The following is a 13,799-nucleotide window of genomic DNA, read 5'->3' as shown; positions in this document are numbered from 1 at the left end:
GCATGAAGAAAAGTAAATGATTCTTTTGACCCAATGGCAGAATAGTGTAGTGAAATGAATCTGAAATACACTGGGATGCATCGCCCATTATGCATTTCCTTAGCATGACGTTATGATGCCATTTGTGACGTCATGCTGTGTTATTACACGCATTACAGATATAGAAGATCTCAAACTGTTAATGACTTAAAACTGAATTTATTAAACGAGTTGATTAATGTCCAACTCTCGTGACCCTTGGCGAGCAAACATTGGACATTATTCAACGAGTTTCATAAATTTAATATTAAATCATTACCATTTTGAGATTCTTTTTATCACATAGTTTTTATTTCAGTGGAAATTGTTTAGATAGAAAGAAGAATTAATACTTTCGTTCATACTAACAGACGGCGACCTTTCATTTGTTGTGCATAAAATATAGTCCCAAACAAAGTTGAACTAGTAAAAGTAGATTGTAATTTTTTTTACAGACTATAAATCAAAGAAAAGGCTTCCATCTGAAATAAACAGAACATTCTATAAAGACAAATCATTTTTTAAAAAACAGAATGATCAATGCGATGTGATGCCACATTGTTTGATACGATGCACAGTAGGCCTACAGTACATGTTTACCCTTAAATATCATATTCACAACTAAACTTGACATTGGTTCGATTTTGATGTGAAATATGATTACCGAATGCAGAAATTCCCATATTTACTGTAATGCATTCGTGACCGGATATTTGCAGTATTTGATTTGGAACAATAGACTGTACAGAAGATGTAAACAAATTTCTTTTTGAGTCGGATTTGCATCCCATATATACTGCGTAAATATGCTGTGGTTGGATAAAGTTATGTCAATTGGGAGACCCTTTTATATCCACATTCTTCTGTGAACAGAGGTGAGTTTATTAACTTCAGTAAGTTAACATTTAAACCGCGCTTGTATATAGGGTAGATTCTATATCTCTGTTACAGATATACCGCCACCCTCCCCACCCCGCCACCCACTATCAAATGAGCGATACCCATAGTTTATATTCTTATTGTTTTTCTTGTCTTGTAGTTTTACGCCATTTTTCTTATGATGATATTGTTATACATGACATAAAAAAACCGGGGGGGGGGGGTAACATATGCATATTCAGAGAGCCGAGATAATTTTTCTTCAATTTCGAGTTGGCCGCCAAAATGTTCATTCAAAACAAAACACTCCAGAAGGCGGGGTTAAAAAAGTTTTCCCACGATCGCGGCCAATCAGTAAAGAGAATACTGAACAATAATTTCATAGGGATATTTGGACCAATCAGAATTACATAAGGTGATATGTTCACATGTTTATAATATCAAAAATATTAAACTGCACACACTATAGGCAAAGTGTACCGACTACGTGATAAACTAAAATTATTATATGGACGTTTTATGTACTTAAGTATAAAACACAGAAACTTGTGTGCAAAATAATTTTCTCATTTTTCCTCCTTCATTCCTAGATTTTCACGTGTGAAAATATAACATTTCCCATCATGCAGTAATACTCTTGATTGTGTGTGCTACGCAAGTCATATCTCAGGCAAACAAAAGTATCACCATGTGCTCTATATAACGAAAAAAATAAATTCTTCATTTCATTTCAGACATGGAAATCAAGTTTTGCTGAAAATAGTTTGCTTTGACGTTGTTTGCACCTCTTTGAAGTTATATCCACTTACTTCCTTGTAAACCATGATAAACTCGCTGGATGCATTGCTAAATCGGACTTGCTTCGCCAAATGCTATCAAATGATGTACAATAATGTCAGAAATGTAATTAAAAGATTAAGTCAATCAAATCCTAAAATTCTCTTAAGTCACCGATATTTATATGATTCGGTTCTGATAGTGAGGTGAATCGTACTAAAAGTGGAGTGGGGTGGGGTGGGGTGTTGTACTTAAGAGTGAGAATAATCTTCTTCACTTCACTTCTGGAGCAAGTTTGGTATATTACTTTAAAAAGAAAAGCATTTCCTTTCCCTGCCTAAATATAGCGTTTGTTTCTGTACCTAAAACAAATCCAGCATTGACGTAGGAAGGGAAATTCTGCATATATTGTTGCAAATATAACAATAATTACGTGATAACATGAGGTACAAAATTAATATTTCCTTCTGTCTTTCTCTTTCTTACGGCATCGTCTGGTGGGATACAGTGTCTTTTGACGTCGGCTCAGCACCATCCTACACCAGAAAACACTATACGAAAACCGTTTCGAAAGTAGAAAACAATAATAAATTATTAAAGTTAATAAATTAAAGTAAAATGACAACATGGGGGAAAATATTGTGCAAATTGTTCGTTATTTTTCTTTCTTTCTCCAAGCTATGTAATTTTCCATCATGTAAAATTAGCCGTACGACGATTCAATATTCTATCTCCGCAGGTGGTAATGAACAGTGTACTACCTGGGGAGTTGCTAGCATTGATGTACAGATAACAGAAATCAAATCCTCCTTATCGGTGGAATCGAAAATTGAAAATCTATTCAAACCAAAACTATGTCAGACGGTTATGGCACAGTTGTCGATATGTATCATTTCGAACAATTTGAAATTGTCAACATCGATAAGATACAATCCGGCAACGAAAGAAAAATATCCAGAAAGGCATACGGTTTCTTTTACTTTTAGAAGCTGTTGTAAGTATTATAAAATGTATCAGCTATCAGAGATTGCACACAGTAATTCCTAATGGCTTAAAATCATTGATAAAATCTTTTCTGACAGGATATTATAAAGGTCTGATTTCTCGTTTGGTTTCCTTTCAGATGGATGTGCGAAATTAATCGATATTTGTTACTAAAACTTTGCCTATTGTTGCAAAAAGAGATGCAATCATGGTTCACTGTCAAACGTCGCACCTCTGTGGATTGTCGTATTTGAAAAGGAACGATGGTGGACTATTACACACCTATTGCATGTTCAGTTCGCCATATGAATGAAAATCTCGAAAATGGAGAACCAATTTCAGGTATTACTGACAGTTAGAGCTGATGCAGACGCAAGATAAACTCGTTGGTTTGGCTTCTCTTTTAACATATTCCGGTCTGTCTCTTTCATCTGATTCAATCTTCAAATAAAAATTCCGTGCAGCGTGTTGATGGCGGCAAAGATACAGTAATATATCCTTATTTATAGTCGTGGTTTTTGTGTAATATTTATATTCATTTACCGATAAGCTGAAACCATAGATCGGAGTAAGATGACTATTTTGAACGCTTTGCTTTGCTTGTTACACAATTGCACCAGTAAGATCAGATACTATACATTACTGGTGAGTTCCCCACACACACCCCTTTTCATTCCCAATTCTAAATGCAACAAGTACACGGGGCTTTGGCATTCCATGAAAACAGAATGGGAAAAGATGTTCAAGACATTGCAACAAAATGGTAGGACTTTCATCAGTATGAGTAAATTTGCTTGACAATCTAGATTGAAATTTTCCATAGCACACAAGTCAGTTTTTGCAGCATAATGTCGGATATCGCTGCAGCCAGATACAGCTCAGCCTCTTGGAAACATAACCGTTACAAAAATTATCAATTCAATTAAAAATTGTCAATTCATCTATTATTTCTATAATATTATCAAATATTATCAAAAGTAATATACATCTCTTTAAATCTCTCTGTCTATATATAACATTAATAAAAAAATAAGGTAAATAATGATGTTTATAACGAGGTAAATAATATTCATAATAATGCAGTTTATCCGCATGGATACAAAGCTACATTGCACAGCAATGAATGAAGCAAGCAATATGTTGATCAATCGATGCATTATTTTCAATTGATTACACGAAATATTCTTTAGTGGGATTGAAGTAGAAAAATTTTGTCGTGTTCGTGTTTCAACATTAATTTATATTTTATACACACTGACATTTCACTATCTCTCAAAAAGAAATACACAAATTAAAATGCACAGCTTGGCAATATTAAACCAACCTAAAAAAAGCATTACCTGCCCGTTTCTTTTTCCGGAAAGTATTTGTATATATGTCTTTATGCATTTAACGCAGTATGTATGTATTATGTATGCATTAGCATTGAGGTTTCATCATCATAGTCCATCGCATATAGTGCCGAGTAAGTTTAGGTAACCCAAGAATGGCATCCAAACTAAGATAGAGACATCATAGTCCAGGTTATGTAGTGCCAAGTAAGTTTAGGTAACCCAAAAATGGCATCCTAACTACGATAGAGACATCATAGTCCAGGTTATGTAGTGCCAAGTAAGTTTAGGTAACCCAAAAATGGCATCCAAACTACGATAGAGACATCATAGTCCAGGTTATATAGTGCCGAGTAAGTTTAGGTACCCCAAAAATGGCATCCAAACTAAGATAGAGACATCATAGTCCAAGGTTATATAGTGCCGAGTAAGTTTAGGTAATCCAAGAATGGCATCCAAACTAAGATAGAGACATCATAGTCCAGGTTATATAGTGCCGAGTAAGTTTAGGTAAACCCAAAAATGGCATCCAAACTACGATAGAGACATCATAGTCCAGGTTATATAGTGCCGAGTAAGTTTAGGTACCCCAAAAATGGCATCCAAACTACGATAGAGACATCATAGTCCAGGTTATATAGTGCCGAGTAAGTTTAGGTACCCCAAAAATGGCATCCAAACTAAGATAGAGACATCATAGTCCAAGGTTATATAGTGTCGAGTAAGTTTAGGTAACCCAAGAATGGCATCCAAACTAAGATAGAGACATCATAGTCCAGGTTATGTAGTGCCGAGTAAGTTTAGGTAACCCAAAAGTGGCATCCAAACTACGATAGAGACATCATAGTCCAAGGTTATATAGTGCCGAGTAAGTTTAGGTAACCCAAGAATGGCATCCAAACTAAGATAGAGACATCATAGTCCAGGTTATGTAGTGCCGAGTAAGTTTAGGTAACCCAAGAATGGCATCCAAACTAAGATAGAGACATCATAGTCCAGGTTATGTAGTGCCGAGTAAGTTTAGGTAACCCAAGAATGGCATCCAAACTAAGATAGAGACATCATAGTCCAAGGTTATATAGTGCCGAGTAAGTTTAGGTAACCCAAGAATGGCATCCAAACTAAGATAGAGACATCATAGTCCACGGTTATATAGTGCCGAGTCAGTTTATGTAACCCAAGAATGGCATCCAAACTAAGATAGAGACATCATAGTCCAGGTTATGTAGTGCCGAGTAAGTTTAGGTAACCCAAGAATGTCATCCAAACTAAGATAGAGACATCATAGTCCAGGTTATATAGTGCCGAGTAAGTTTAGGTACCCCAAAAATGGCATCCAAACTAAGATAGAGACATCATAGTCCAAGGTTATATAGTGCCGAGTAAGTTTAGGTAACCCAAGAATGGCATCCAAACTAAGATAGAGACATCATAGTCCAAGGTTATATAGTGCAGAGTAAGTTTAGGTACCCCAAAAATGGCATCCAAACTAAGATAGAGACATCATAGTCCAAGGTTATATAGTGCCGAGTAAGTTTAGGTAACCCAAGAATGGCATCCAAACTAAGATAGAGACATCATAGTCCAAGGTTATATAGTGCCGAGTAAGTTTAGGTAACCCAAAAATGGCATCCAAACTAAGATAGAGACATCATAGTCCAGGTTATGTAGTGCCGAGTAAGTTTAGGTAACCCAAGAATGGCATCCAAACTAAGATAGAGACATCATAGTCCAAGGTTATATAGTGCCGAGTAAGTTTAGGTAACCCAAGAATGGCATCCAAACTAAGATAGAGACATCATAGTCCCGGTTATATAGTGCCGAGTAAGTTTAGGTATCCTAAAAAGGCGTACAAAACCAAGCTAAAGGCATCATTGTCCAGGTTATATAGTGACAAGTTAGTTTATGCATCACCACAATTTGATTTTAAATATTTCTACTCTAACACAATACACATTTGTACGTAAATACACATATTTACAAGCTGTTGAATGTAATAACACCTTGTTAAAAACTTATGGGATTTATACAGCGTACCTCTTTTACCACATCTGTGAAGAAATCCTTGGGATTTTGATAGTTTTGATGTTGTTGTTGCTGGTTTTTACGCCACTTTTAATGCTATCCTGTTTTGTCCATGCCGAGGCAATTGGAGTTAAATGCCTGCCCCAAGGGCACGGAAGATTTGTATGCATATAGAACAGAATCATTTATCAAGAATGGATTTTAGTTCTCTCTCTAACCTTTGATTTGGATTCAAATTCAAGCCAACGAGCTCATGAATCTGTTTACATGTTATCAACTGAGCAAAGTTTTCTGTTCGGTCAAAGTTTTAAGTTATGGGTACTAAATGCGAGAAGCATGCCATTCCCTTCTTTTTTGCGTGAAGAGGTGAAGATCTACATCCTGTGATCAACAAGTACTCGGTATTAAATTAATGAGTAATTTATGTCATGGAAAACTAATCCGTGTTATAGAGCTGACCAAAATGTTCCTATCTTATTTACATCATAAACACTTCTTTGATCGAGGTTTTTGTTACGCAGGAACCTGTGTCATCTTGTGATGTTATCACGCCAACACGCCAGTAATAGGCGTTACATGGAATATCAATCAATTACAGAGCGACATTTTCATTATCAAATAACATACATGTATTGAAATCTATTTTGTCCACAAATATCATCTGATATATTTGACACAGGTTATCAAGTACAGATTAATCCACTGTATTGTCATTCAGTGCGAATTCATTGGTAGTCTTTTGTCTATAAACAGTTATCCTTCGATGTTACCGCTGTCAAATATCGTTCTGATTTCTGACAAAATGGATTGTATTGTTTACACTTAAACTAAGCCTACGTTGATGGTTGTTTACTGTTGTTATGACAGTATTCATGTCAATATGACACAACCCATTTGATAGATTGATATATATTTGAAGTTGAAATTGTTAGTCATGTCATATTTAGCATTGCAAACAGCGTAATACATCTGTGAATAAAGTTGATACATTTTCATTTACTCTTTCTATAATATTTTCAGTCAGTATTTATTATATTTGGAATGAATAAAACAAGTAATGATATGTCCATTTGTGGGTCCTTTATAGTTTTAGTGATGTGTACACTTTACGACTTTTGTGCTGAAAACAACTTCGTCAGCTTTCGTCACAAATTACAGAAGAATTTACACACCTGGATTAAAAAAAAAACCCAACAAACATTTACTCTTTTACACACCAAGTGTTTAAAGTAGCTAGTAAAGTTCCGGGCATTCTTTCGAACTTTCCTTCCAATACAAACTGTGGTAATCAATGGTAAATAAAAGTGTGGTATGATTAGTAGTTTAGTTTTTGAGACTACTGGACCAATTTGAAATTGAATGTTGCCCTAACCAAGCAAAAATTAAATAAATGAGTACATTGATAAATTTAAATTATAACATTCTCAGTTTCTACACTAATCTAAAATTTCTGGATCATTTAAATTTTTATAAAATAAAAATGACCGGGAATCCCAGGACAACATTTATTAATATATGAACTTTAAAGTATTTTTAATAAAGTCAGGTAACACAATGGTGTAGTAGCTATACTTCAAATTAAGAAGTTTACAGTTCGATTCTAGCGCTCATAGATATATCTTCATATATATTTGAACATACCTGCTCTTTCTAGTCCATACCAGTTGACTGAGTTGCTAGGTTTGAGTCAAGGCAATGAGAAATGAAACCGGTGGCAAGAGTATGAGTTGGCATTACTTCCGATAACTCAGAATGTGAACATTCGTGCACGTTAGATCGGGGGGGGGGGGGGGCATTTATAATGTCCGCAGTTTGAGTTACTTCTGGAGATCCTAGCCTTTAAACCCCAATGAAGGAAGGGGTAAATTAAACAAGTGTAACTGAAATCAACTCATCCTGGTCGATTATATGTAATAAAACAAGGCGACAACCTTCTCAATCCATCGCATTCAATGATAGTGAATCTTGTCCTTGGGGAAAGTCAATTCCACCCAAACTTCAGAGATAGCTGCCCCGTGGACAAGACTGGGTTTTAATTTAGTTATATGACAACATTTCAATATCTTAAATGTTTTCCACGTATGAATGCAATTAGTTATAAAACAGATATAGAAATATTGGTTGTAGGATAAAGAGAATGAAAATATTACACTAAGTTAACCGATTCCAAAGGAGTAAGGAAATAATACGGTTATCTTTAATACGTTCTAGATAGATGAAAATTAAAACGTTATATATATATATATATATATATATATATATATATATATATATATATATATATATATATATATATATATATATATATATATATATATATATATAGTCTTTAATCCCAGTCTAAGAGTGAAAATGCAAGAAATTACACCCTGATTAATTATTATGGGCTGATAACTTGAGTTTATAATAATTTTCAGTTTAAAGTATAGTTCTTACGTTTTATACAGAAACAATTTTCAGACATTTTAATTGATTTATCGGAACGTAAACTGCATTTACATCGCTATCCAGGTATATGAGTAGCATAAATTATATTTACCAACGTTATTGCTATATAAAAGTATCAAATTACAATTTATTCTATAAATTGTGAGGGAACGTGTATTTTGTGAGGAATAAAACTCCGTTGTCAATACTGAGCATTTATGTTCTTGCGTAAAGATAAATGATCTCCCGTAGACCGTGCATTGTAAGTTACTACCATTTATGTTTCGTAAAACAAATAGGTTACTTCCATGAAGGACTTGCTTAACTACAAACATTAGACAATAACTGCATGTACGACCCTTATTCGGGGTCCTTTCCTTTCATGAGCTACTCTCGGTTCTTTTCTGGAAATGAACAATGAATCTATGTCTGTCTGCCCACTTTACGTCCCTGCCAATCAATATTTCATCCGTCGATTCACCCATTCCACCAACCGCCAACCATCTCGCCTATCCAATATTCGTCCGCTCACTCGTCCAACAGGCATCACTGTGCCTGTGTAATAATAATAATAATAATAATAATAAGAAGAAGAAGAAGAAGAAGAAGAAGAAGAAGAGGAAGAAGAAGAAGAAGAATTAAAAACAGTAGCATATTGAAGGCTTTTTCTTCAACCTTTTTGTTTTTGTTTGTTTTCCAATTTATATAATTTATCTCAGCCTCAGTATTTTCCTACGATGATCAACCTCCCACTACTTACGCTTGATCGATTAAAGTCGTATTTGAGTTGGGATATTTTCACTCATCCAACAAGGTACGAGTCACCCATGCCATCTCTATAACTATGACAGCTTTTAAAAGACTAACGAAGACTTTGTAGTTATCTGGAACGAGACGAATTAATTAATAGTTACCGTGTCATGAACACGGATTAAATTCCCAGATATCTTCGTTTCTAATTGATTGTATAACACCTGAAATACGTGAATATATTATATTTTTGAACTCCTGCTTCATAGTCTTGAATATATATCGTGTTTTTAAATATTGGAGTATATTTATCTGTCTATAGACATACTTGATATCTAGTGAATGGCATGACAGTGAGAGACGTTTTGAGTAGAAAGGGTTATCAAGTGTTTCAGTTACCTTCCTTGATATTCCAACACATCGAGTATGTTTTCAGTAATGACATTTTACTCGAAGATGCTACTGCAGGCATCGGCAAACTTACAGAACTGCCGTGCCAGGTCTGCCCTATGATAGAGTGCTGCGTGAGAAGTCATATTCATCCCTTGAATTTAATTTTCATTTTTAGCACACACAATACAATGCTACAACTCGTACAGCTTGCCATTCCAAAGAATCCAGCGTGACACCTTTCGCACGCGTGTCATAGGTTGCCGACATCTGTTTTACTGCATGGCATCGCCATCCTCGTGGCCTGTTCGATTCATGACAGAAATTACGGTGAACAAAGCAACCGTGCAACCAATACACATGTGCCCAAAGAGTTACTGAATTAACTCAACGTCGTTGGCTAAACCAAAATGACTTTTGACGTCGTCAACCTTCCAGTGACCACTAAAGAACATATAATAACGTTCGGAACTTAATCTAAAATATTCTCATGTTATTAGACATATACTGAAATTATTTCGCTATAAGAGCTCACAGAATATATAATGACAATACCTAATTACGACTGACAATTACAAATGACAGATTAATGGCAACTGCAAATGACTATCATTATCAAATTAATGATCGTCGCGTCAATTACACTGAACATGCATTCCAAAGTTACATACCATCTCTCCCTGTGTACCTGTTCGTGGTATCTCTCTCTCTCTCTCTCTCTCTCTCTCTCTCTCTTAGACCTGTATCTCATCACTCAATGCTCTTTAGCTTTATACACATAAATCACGCCAAAAAAAATAATAATGTCTTTAATCAACGTGAGAAAGTGACGGCATCTTATCCTCCATATTCACAAGGCGCAATCGTTGTTTTATTTTCTGACACAAAAATTTACAAAATGTTCGGTATTTTCAAAGGGATACTTCAGTTATGTGACGTAATGCCATGGTATACAGTTATGTGGTGTGACCTTAACAGTCACAATTAATGTGTGCAGTTTACAACCATATATTACATGAAACAGAAAATATGTCGTTTACGTGATATTGTTCCACTTTTAAAAGTGTTTGTTTGTTTTCTTTTTAATGACACTTTCAAAACATTATGGCTACATGATGCTGAAAAACGGTAGCCAAGTGCCTTTCCCATGAAGAAAGCGAGGCAGCCTAACCGGGCTGTCCTAGGCAAGTATCGAATCCGCGACTCTTGGATTACGAGTATTGCGCTTTACCAGCTGAACTACAATGGCTCTCCTTGTTTTCTTTCTGAAACAAAGAAACGTTACTTTCCCGAAAACGTATTATAAAATAACTAATTGTATAACAGTTTGTAGCATGTTCTAGTGTTTCGCCGTATAAAAAATCTCTTTATTGACTTAATTTCATACATTATGTCTGACCAGTAACTATTCCTCCATCCCATAGCAAGTACAACAAAATTGGGTATGAAAGAACTGTTAAAACTCTACACGAAATAACCTTTTCATTTTCTGCCTCTTCACTTTTTAGACGGATGTAACTTGTAACGAAAGGCGATCTCTCAACGAGTCAAATTCTCTGTTTCTTGAGTTCATGTTTTGGCAAGTTAGCCACCCGTAATTTTATGTGACCAATTGTTTAGGTCCAATGTCTTACTATCCAATAGGGGCCCCGAGTGGCCGAGTGGTCTAAAGCGCTCTTCGTTACGGATCACTGCCATCTCACCTCTGTCTGCGGCGGTTCGAGTCTAAGATTCAGCCAATGTGGGCATGTGAGAAAGCTTGCCAGTAGCTTCTCGTGGGTCGGTGGTTCTTTCCGGGGTTTTCCGGGTTCTTCCTCCACCATTAATACTGGCCGCCATGTATAGCCTATCGTGCTGAAAAATGGCGTTAAACCCCACAACAACAACAACAACAACATTACTATCCAATAACGGCCTTGTATAGCGTGTTCCGATGTCGTTGACATCGGAATGAGTAATCAAAGTTTCAGGAACATCTCATACACTTGGCAGCCTATATCGACACTCTTCCACTAATTTATATACTTACTGTGCTGTCTTTATCCTGGCGGAATGAAAATATGATACTAGCAAATGGACGCATTTTCACGTTCCGTTGACATACATTTGAATTGTTGCAATGCGACAGTAGTCGAGGTATGCCGAAGTAAGTTCAAGTAGGTGCATGTTGGGGATAAGTTTATTGAATTAAAAGAACCGTTACTTACCGTTCCAATAGGCATAATATAATTTTATTCTTTTCGTTAAAGAATACTATTTCAACTTAACCCGATTTCGGCATTCCCGGCTTTCATCGCTTTCCAGCCACCTGAAATGTAGGCCAACGAAACTTGAAAATAGGTCCATTTCTTTTGTGAGAATTTGAATTTATTAGAGAAAAGGCTTTAGAGTAAGTAAAGTCTGACTAAAACATTATGACTTTACTTTGTAGAAAAGCGTCGTTATTTTAGTTGTCATTTGTTTGAAATATTCCTGAAAATTTGACTTTCGTAACTATGTTAGTCAACATCAAAACATGCTACACAGCGCCGTTAATTAGGCTGTAAGACCTTGACGCCCACAACATAAATATCAGCGTCAGGTCTTACATGTACGACTAGCAAGAAACCACTTGACAAGGAATTGTTGAAGAGGATTAGAACAAAGCCTACGCTATTAAGATTATCTCCCTTAGACCGTGCGTGCAGGTTTCGTGTCGCGTACTTGACATTTATCATTTAGCGTTTAATAAGTGTGTGTGTGTGTGTATGTTTATCGTCATTATTTGAATAGATTAGTGAATAACACAAATTCAACTGATCAATTGATTTAAGCTATGGTTACTTCGACATATTTGCATTTCGAAAATCGTATTTCTTCGTTGATAACAAGTTGCTCGTACTTCATTAATCTATATGACATGAAAACAAAACTGGCATTTAATATTTTCACAGACATTTTAAAAATGATGACAAAATGGTAAATTACTATTATTTAACTGAGAGAGAGAGAGAGAGAGAGAGAGACTAAACGTGCGCAGTGTATTATTTTGTGACCGCTCTGGCCTAAGTGGTTGTATTGTCCACTTCCAATGCGGGAGGTCGCGGGTTCGAACCCCGACCGAGTCAAACTAAAGACTTATAAAATTGTACTTACAGGTGCCTCGCTTGGCGCTCAGCATTAATATGTTAGTTTTAGGAATGGTCAGTCTAGTGTCCGGATAATGTGAGAGGGTGGGGCATGATGCCACATGTCTGCTGAATGATGTCCCGTTGCAAGACATCATTATAAAGTGCCGCACTGCAGACATCGCAGCGATATGACTCAAATTATTAAAGCTACGTTAAAACCACACACACACACACACACACACACACACACACACACACACACACACACACACACACATCATTTTACTGAGGAGTTTATGCGTTGATTCATCGTACACATGTTGACCAGTATTCAGCGGCCAATGCAGATAAGTCAGATCAGATATGAATCGCACTGGCTGCCTTAGTAAAGTATGCTTTGGGCTTTTGATGAACTTTTCACATATATGAACGAAGCGTCATTACTCACAACCGATGTCATTAATGCTGTATGGGGAAAAAGGACAGTGTTTTGTTCTCTTTTACCCTGTTACTGTCAGGGTTCTACTTGTCAAAACACAGACTACAAAATAAAACAGCTGTAACAGTTAACAAGAGGTGGTGCGTTATACAGAACTACCGTCCGTACTCATTTATAAGTCCAGTCAAAGCACAAAAAATATAAACCATCATCTACCGTCTCAACATATCTTATCTATCTATTCATACGCCATTAAATAAAAAAACTGTTTGAGATGAAATCATTAAATACTTTTCTTAAAAAATGACCATTCAGCTTTTTAGGATGTTTTAAAGTAATCTTTTACCTTCTCTTTTAATACAAAAAGAAAACACGATACTTGTTCTTCTGCTATTCCAGTCGAAAGTTTGCTTGAAGAAGACGAAGATGTGATGATGACGAGAATAAAGATTTATGATAAATATAGAAGAATAAAGAGACGATGACTACTTTTCGGAAAACTGGCTTCAAACGAGCATTTTAAACAATGTATTTAATTTTGCCATAATAGTTTCATTTAAAGTTGCTAAGAAAGGTTTCAAAACGTCTATAGCAGTAAGAAGCACCAGGATATGCCTATACGCACATTTCAAGTTGCTCCATATGCACTACGCACACCTCTTCAAGAAG

This window comes from Sinohyriopsis cumingii, chromosome 2 (genome assembly GCF_028554795.1).
Source record: "Sinohyriopsis cumingii isolate HCF-2022 chromosome 2, ASM2855479v2, whole genome shotgun sequence".
Lineage (NCBI taxonomy): Eukaryota > Metazoa > Mollusca > Bivalvia > Unionida > Unionidae > Sinohyriopsis > Sinohyriopsis cumingii.
Note: the sequence above shows the minus strand (reverse complement) of the source record.